Source organism: Scylla paramamosain, chromosome 30 (genome assembly GCF_035594125.1).
Source record: "Scylla paramamosain isolate STU-SP2022 chromosome 30, ASM3559412v1, whole genome shotgun sequence".
Classification (NCBI taxonomy): domain Eukaryota; kingdom Metazoa; phylum Arthropoda; class Malacostraca; order Decapoda; family Portunidae; genus Scylla; species Scylla paramamosain.
Genome location: NC_087180.1, coordinates 11,954,115 through 11,961,614, shown reverse-complemented (window position 1 = coordinate 11,961,614; position 7,500 = coordinate 11,954,115). Strand labels below are relative to the sequence as shown.

At 43.5% G+C, this 7,500-nt stretch overlaps 1 long non-coding RNA gene across 1 annotated transcript in view; it reads right to left on the bottom strand.

Moving 5' to 3' along the window:
• Positions 1 to 7,500, bottom strand: part of LOC135116104 (uncharacterized) — a 104,649-nt gene that overhangs the window by 9,520 nt on the left and 87,629 nt on the right. The gene's annotated exons all lie outside the window — the stretch shown is intronic.

Sequence of the window (7,500 nt, the reverse complement as noted above, 5' to 3'; positions counted from 1 at the left end):
ATTTCGTTTCGTATTTGGTTTCATTCATCGGATATATACATTTTCTTCTTCATCTCCTTCACTTTTTGTTTTGGATCGTTTCTCCTTTTCTGGTTAATTTTCGCTTGTATTTGGTTTTATTCGTCAGTGATATACTATATAATTTCTTCTCCGTCTCCTCTCCTTCGTTCCTCCTTCGCCTCCTTCCTTCCTCCTATCAATGGTGTCCACGTATCTGAATTCTGGCTAATTACTTGGCCACTTTTTTCAGCTTTTTAGGTTGAAATTTGCCTGTCTAATTATGGGTCAATGATGAATAGTAATTGTGAGCCCTTATTAGTGCTCTCTCTCTCTCTCTCTCTCTCTCTCTCTCTCTCTCTCTCTCTCTCTCTCTCTCTCTCTCTCTCTCTCTCTCTCTCTCTCTCTCTCACTGTGACGTAGTTAACCTCATAATTATTGGAATCATCATGCGTCACTGCTTCTCCAATATACACCTGTACACTAATGTATTTTATTACCTGTCAATAAACTACACACACACACACACACACACACACACACACACACACACACACACACACACACACACACACGACAACTGTCCATAAGATGCTTTACCGCCGGGTTGAGTGTATAGAGAAGGGCGAACGAGTAGAGGGACGCAAGATTGAGAGGTAAAAGTTGGGTTAGTGAGGCGGAGAGGAAAATGTCGAGGCTGGGTGGACGAGGCGAGGCGACAAGAGGACACCGATGAACACACCTCCTCGACAAGGTTCTCATCTGATCCACCCAAACCAAAACAAGCAAGACATCATGAAGGATCGCACGTGTCTCCTCCTCCTCCTCCTCCTCCTCCTCCTCCTCCTCCTTCTCCTCCTATTCCTCCTGCTGGTGGTACTGCTACTTGTTCTTCTTAGCCTCTTCCTCTTCCTTCTCTACTGCTGGTACTTCTCTTTTTTTCCTCTTCCTTCTCTTCCTACTCCTCCTCTTCCTTCTCCTTCTTCCTGTCAACACGTCCTTCTTCTAACCCCCTTCTTCCTCCTCTTCCTCCTCCTCCTATTCTACAGCTGTTACTACTCTTCCTCTTCTTTTCTTCTTCTTCTTCTTCTTCTTCTTTTTCTTCTTCTTCTTCTTCTTCTTCTTCTTCTTCTTCTTCTTCTTCTTCTCTCTTCTTCATCTTCTTCCTCTTGTTACTACTGCCAGGTTGTCCTTCATATTTTCTTCCTCCTCCTCCTCCTCCTCCTCCTCCTACCGTTGTTGCAATTCGTTCTCCTCCTCCTCCACCTCCTCCTCCTCCTCTTCCTCGTACTGCTACTGCTACTTCTCTTCCTCTTCCTCCTACTCCTACTTCTGCTATTCCTCCTTCTCCCACTGCTATTCCTGCTATTCCTTCTCCTCCTCCTCCTCCTCCTCCTCCTCCTCCTCGTGCGTCCCCCTAACCAAATACTCACCGGCTTTGACAGAAATCTGCGGTGCTACTTAAAAAGAGAGAATTTTTAACTACGTCTCATTTGTAGCATCATCTATAGCGTCTCTCTCTCTCTCTCTCTCTCTCTCTCTCTCTCTCTCTCTCTCTCTCTCTCTCTCTCTCTCTCTCTCTCTCTCTCTCTCTCTCTCTCTCTCTCTCTCTCTCTCTCTCTCTCTCTCTCTCTCTCTCTCTCTCTCTCTCTCTCTCTCTCTCTCTCTCTCTCTCTCTCTCTCTCTCTCTCTACACATACTTCATTTCTACTCCTAAAAAAAAATAAAAGCTAAACTGACATTATTCAATAGTCCTTTACCGGCAAAAAAAGAAAAAAAGAAAAAAGAAAAATTAAAACTGTTTAAAAAAATCACATCTACGGAAGTTGTGTTATAATTACGCAGCAACTTGTTAAGGATGAAAATACTTAAGAAACACTGAAATATACTACGGGAGAGTGATTTATGCAGCGTATGCCTTGAAAATTGTACGAGTTTAGACTTGTAAGAGGAATGGAGGAAGTGTTTGAAAAAATACGAAGAAATAATACAAAGGAATAACATGACACATAAGTAAATGAAAAATTATTTAACGAATGGGATAGACATATATGATAAATGTGGAAGAGAGAGAATAATTATAATGAAAACAAAACAACAAAGAGGCGAATGAGGAGATACAAGAGAGAAAAATCGCGATGGGGAGAAGGACGACGGAGAGCAGGGTGCGAAAGAGGGGGGAGGGAGGGAAGAGGCCCCGGGAGGCAAGTGCAGTGCGAGGGAGAGAACGGAGGGAAGAAGAGGAGTGCGGCGCGAGGACAGTGTGGAGGGAAGGATGGAGGGGAGGGGTGGGCTGTGGGTTGGGGGGGAGGGGCCGCAGCTCCCCGACACTCAACCCTCACCAACTTGGCCATATTTTTGTCCCAAGCGCTCACAGTCTCCGCCGAGTATAATTTATTCTGTCAACTCCCACTTTTAACTTAATGTTGTTTCGACCTTCATTTCACTTGCATGTTCCTATTTTTGGCTTTGCATTCGGAGTCCGGCGCTAGTTTGAATCGGGCAGTTTTCCACGCCGAGGAAAAGAATGCCGCAAACTTGGCTACCGTATATTTTCCGGGGCCGACGAACAGTCAGCGCCGCATCTAATGTAATTAGATTTCCTATCATAATAGAATACCTTTTGACAACTTCGTCGAGTTTTCAGCGGGAGTTTTAAATTTCCAAATTAATTCATTAGAGAAGCTTTGAGCACCAACTTTCCCTCTTCTAATTAGCAAAATATAAATAATAAATTATTTCGAATCAACTTTATCTGACGCGCTCCGCCTCTTTTAATCTGGCGGCCATTTTTGTTGCCTGTGGGCGCGCGCAACTTTGATCAACATTACTGGCTTTATTTTAGAGTCTAATTAAGCAAATCTGAATGATCGCGGCGCTTGAGCAGTGACTGACAGACCTAAAAACTCCTCCCTCCTCCCCTCCCGCCTTCCCCACGCCGCCCCCAGCAGCCCCTTCGCCCCGGCAGCGGAGATCTTACCTTCACCTGGACAACATTCATCCTGACGTTATCAAGTATGCAAATGACGCCGAGTCGAGAGTCTGGCGGCGGTATTAAATAAGTTGGGACAGCGAACTCCGGGGATTAGTTAAACTAGAGGAAGGGGCAGGCAGGGAGGGAAGGAGGGGCGGGAAGGGAGGAGAGGGACAATTATGATGATGTTGATAATGACGAATAATACTTATGTAGGAGATTATGATTGGAAGCTTTGGGTTAATCAAGGTGTGCGGGAGGGGGGGACAGTGTGTGTGTGTGTGTGTGTGTGTGTGTGTGTGTGTGTGTGTGTGTGTGTGTGTGTAACAATTAAGTGTTTAGATCACCAGCTGCAAGTTGCAACATTCATAACGAAATAAAGCGTAAAAACACAACGTATTAATAGCAATGAGAGAGAGAGAGAGAGAGAGAGAGAGAGAGAGAGAGAGAGAGAGAGAGAGAGAGAGAGAGAGAGAGAGAGAGAGAGAGAGAGAGAGACACACACACACACACACACACACACACACACACACACACACACACACACACACACACACCAAAAAAACACTGCATACACCTTTCATACATAGAAAAAACAAATCAAGAAAAAACAAAAAAACGAAACAAAACAAACAAAAACAAAAACAAACGAAAAAAAAAAGAGCATGAAGAATCACCAGAAAGCGCCGCACAAAGGTCGCCAGCTCATCACCATCCGCCGATGCATCATCAGCATAACGCGCAAGTTTTTATCAGTGACATCAAATGGCGTTTTAGAGACGCATTTGACAAACATGAAAATGAATTAGAATCAATTAGAATATTAGCATGTGAAGCTGTGAGTCAGATTTTCGTGTTGGGAGGAGGGAGGGGAGAGAAGGGCAAGGGTTAGGAGGAGGAGGAGGAGGAGGAGGAGGAGGAGGAGGAGGAGGAGGAGGAGGAGGAGGAAGAGGAGAAGGAGGAGGAGTTGATAGTGATAGTGCAGAAAAGTAAATGAAAACAAGGATTATACTCGTAATAGCGATACCTAAGCAATATTGGAAGAAGAAGAAGAAGAAGAAGAAGAAGAAGAAGAAGAAGAAGAAAAGAGGGAGGAGGAGGAAGATGTGATAATAACAGTTTAAAAAGTAAATAAAAAAAAGACAATTATAACGGTGATATCTACGCAATACTGAAAGAAGAGAAGAGAAGAAGAAGAAGAAGAAGAAGAAGAAGAAGAAGAAGACAAGAAGAAGAAGAAGAAGAAGAAGAAGAAGAGGAGGAGGAGGCAGAGTAAGAAAAATGAAGGTCACAAAATCGGTGTTTCTAGATTTATACCCTGATGGCTATCGAGGAGATAATCTGGAACAAAATCAATACTAGTTCAGGGTTAGGTTACGGTGAGGCAATGTGTACTTAGAGGCCGCGTGAACACTAAATACAGGTTGAGCTACGGTTCTCTGGCCACGGGAGAGGGGAAGGAGGGGGTTAGGAGGGCGAAGTATGCCTTTAATTATGTCTTCTCCCACATGAGAGAGAGAGAGAGAGAGAGAGAGAGAGAGAGAGAGAGAGAGAGAGAGAGAGAGAGAGAGAGAGAGAGAGAGAGAGAGAGAGAGAGAGAGATAGCAGATTTAAAACACTAAAAGACAGGAGTGGGGAAGAAAGAGACAGGAGGGATGGGGAGGAAACTATATGAGAGGAGGGATGGAGGCAATGGAGGGAAGGAAGGAACGGAGGGAGGGTAGGAGGGAAGGGATGGAGGGAATGGAGAGATGGAGAGCAGGAAGAATGGAAGAGGGAGGGAAGGAAGGAGGGAAGGAGAGAAGGAAAAGAGAGGAGGGAAGTAAAAGGAGGGATGGAGGAGGGAAGGAAAGGAGAGAACGGAGGGAAAAAAGGAGATGGAGAAAAGAAGGAATGAAGGAAAAGAGGGAAGGAAGGAATGGAATGAAGGAGGGAAGGAAGAAAATGAGGGGAAAAGAGACGGAGGAAAAGAAGGGAGGTAGCCATTTCAAGGAGAAAAGAATAGAGGAAAGGAGGGAGGGAAGGAAAGGAAGAAATAAGGGAAGGAGAGGAAGGAGAGAATGAAGGAAGAATGGAAGAAGGGATGAAGGAATGAAGGAAAGGAGAGGTGGAAGGAAAGGGGGAAGGAGGGAAAGGAGAAAAAGAGAGAAGGGAAGGATGAGAGAAAAGAAGGAAAGGAGGAAGGGAGGAAAGGAAGGGAAGAAAGGAGGGGTGGAGGGATGGAGGGGGGGACCATCTCAAGAGGCAGGTGTTGGTTTTGACGCATCGATTCGGAGCTTCGAACAAAGAGTGAATATGTGTAATTTTTCATCGTCGTAATTAGATTTAACTTTTGATTAGATTCACCTGCGTAGCCTCTCTCTCTCTCTCTCTCTCTCTCTCTCTCTCTCTCTCTCTCTCTTGTATAATGTAGTATATATTCCACAGAAACTCATTAATTAAATTCTACCTGTTTGAAGCATATTGCATGTCTTACCTGGCAATGAGGAGGAGGAGGAGGAGGAGGAGGAGGAGGAGACGATTACAACGAAAAGAAAAACAGAGAGGAGCAATAAAGAATATAAACAATGAAGGAAGAGAATAAGCAACGGAGGAAAAGAAGGAAAGGAAGAGGAGGAAGAGACGATTAGTACGAAAAGAAAGAGTAGGAAGGAGAGACAATCTAAAAAGTTCATGAAGAGGATGCAGCGCAGAAGAAAAGGAGGAAGAGGAGGAGGAGGAGGAGGAGGAGGAGGAGGAGGAAGACCAAAACGTCGGTCATTTAGTCACCTGTGATTCCAGTCTGCTTCCCAATCTCTTCCTTTGGGACCAGAAAACAAGAGGGAGAGGAAAGGGAGAGGACAGGAGAGAGGGAGGAGGAGATACAAAGGTACAAGAACAAATATACGAGATTTTAAGAGACGTGCAGGAGATAAAACCGAACAGGAGAAAATAAATATATGATAAAATAAATCACATGGGAGGAGGAGGAGGCGGAGGGGGAGGAGGAGGAGGAAGAGGAGGAGGAGCAGGAGGAGGAGGAGGCACAGGGGAAGGAGAGAGTGGAGGGCAAACAGTAAATTCAAGATCCCCAGGCCAGAAAATGAACACTTACAAATATGCATTAGGTTTTAATTTATTTGCAAGGTATTTATAATCAAATGCTCATAACTCGAGACTGCATAAGCCCCGCTGATATTTGGGGGTGAGAGAGAGAGAGAGAGAGAGAGAGAGAGAGAGAGAGAGAGAGAGAGAGAGAGAGAGAGAGAGAGAGAGAGAGAGTGCGGTAAAAGAATTTTTGTAGCTATGCGCGTCTGAGGTTCACATGGGGACACAAAGCCACGCCCCTTCCAGATGAGGATAAATGTTTCTCTCTCTCTCTCTCTCTCTCTCTCTCTCTCTCTCTCTCTCTCTCTCTCTCTCTCTCTCTCTCTCTCTCTCTCAAATACACACACACACACGCACACACACACATTTCTACAGCTTTGTCCCATTTTGCTACAATCCAATGCTTTCCACGTACAATTTATTTATTCACTAAGCTACGTAGAAGTGCGGGGTTGCGTCATCCTCCGCCTTGCCCCTCGCTACGCACCTCTCACACACTCACTCACTCACTCACACTCACACACTCACACACGCCACTTACTTATTAATATGTGTTGCCTAAGTTCGTATTCTGTTCGCAGGTAATCATTTTTACCTCCACGTTTCTATGTCTTTCGTCTTCCTCTTTTTCTTTTTTTTTTTTTTGTCCGTTTGTCCCTTTCCTTTCCTTTTGTAATGTGTGAATGTTCGTCCGTACGTGTGTCTTTTGTTTCGTTACTTTTTCGCCTCCTTTCATTGTACTTTTTTTTGTCATAATTTGCGTGTTGTTGTTTTTTTTTTGTTATTTATTTACTTATTTTGATCCTCTTGTGTTTTCTTGTATTTCCTTTTAGAAAATTTAGATATTTATTAACTCTGACTGCTAAGGTCAATATAACACATTACTTTTTATGAACGATCTTACACAAATTCACTGAGCACAAATATAACAGCAGAAACTAAGAGATAAAAACTAATAGATAATATCCTTTTGCATTCAGTGGTGTCCTTCCATGCTATAATTACACTAGACCATTTTATTAAGCTTGAGGAGAAACCACAGTAGACAAAAGGTTAACAGTTGAATGTTGCTCTTGTCTTGTCTTTTCATGTCCATATGTTTTTAGTTTCAATATTAGGTAAAGAATTTATTGCTAAAAACCTTTCACTATTCCTGCCTCTCGAGAAAACGAGTAACTATCCCTTTCTCGTTTTCTTCACACCAGTACATTTTATCACTAAACAGAAAACGTAACCCAAAGCTCCATCACCAAAGAGGTTACAATTTTCTAAACACTTCCAAGCAAACGCACGTACAGACTGTCATAGGAAGAAATGCCGCATCTCTCTTAGATTTATTTCTTTAAGCAGCAAGTTCAGTTAGTATGGCGACTGTACATTATTCTTTACCATGCCTTAATGATAATAATAATAATAGTAGTAACAGTAACAATAATAACAAC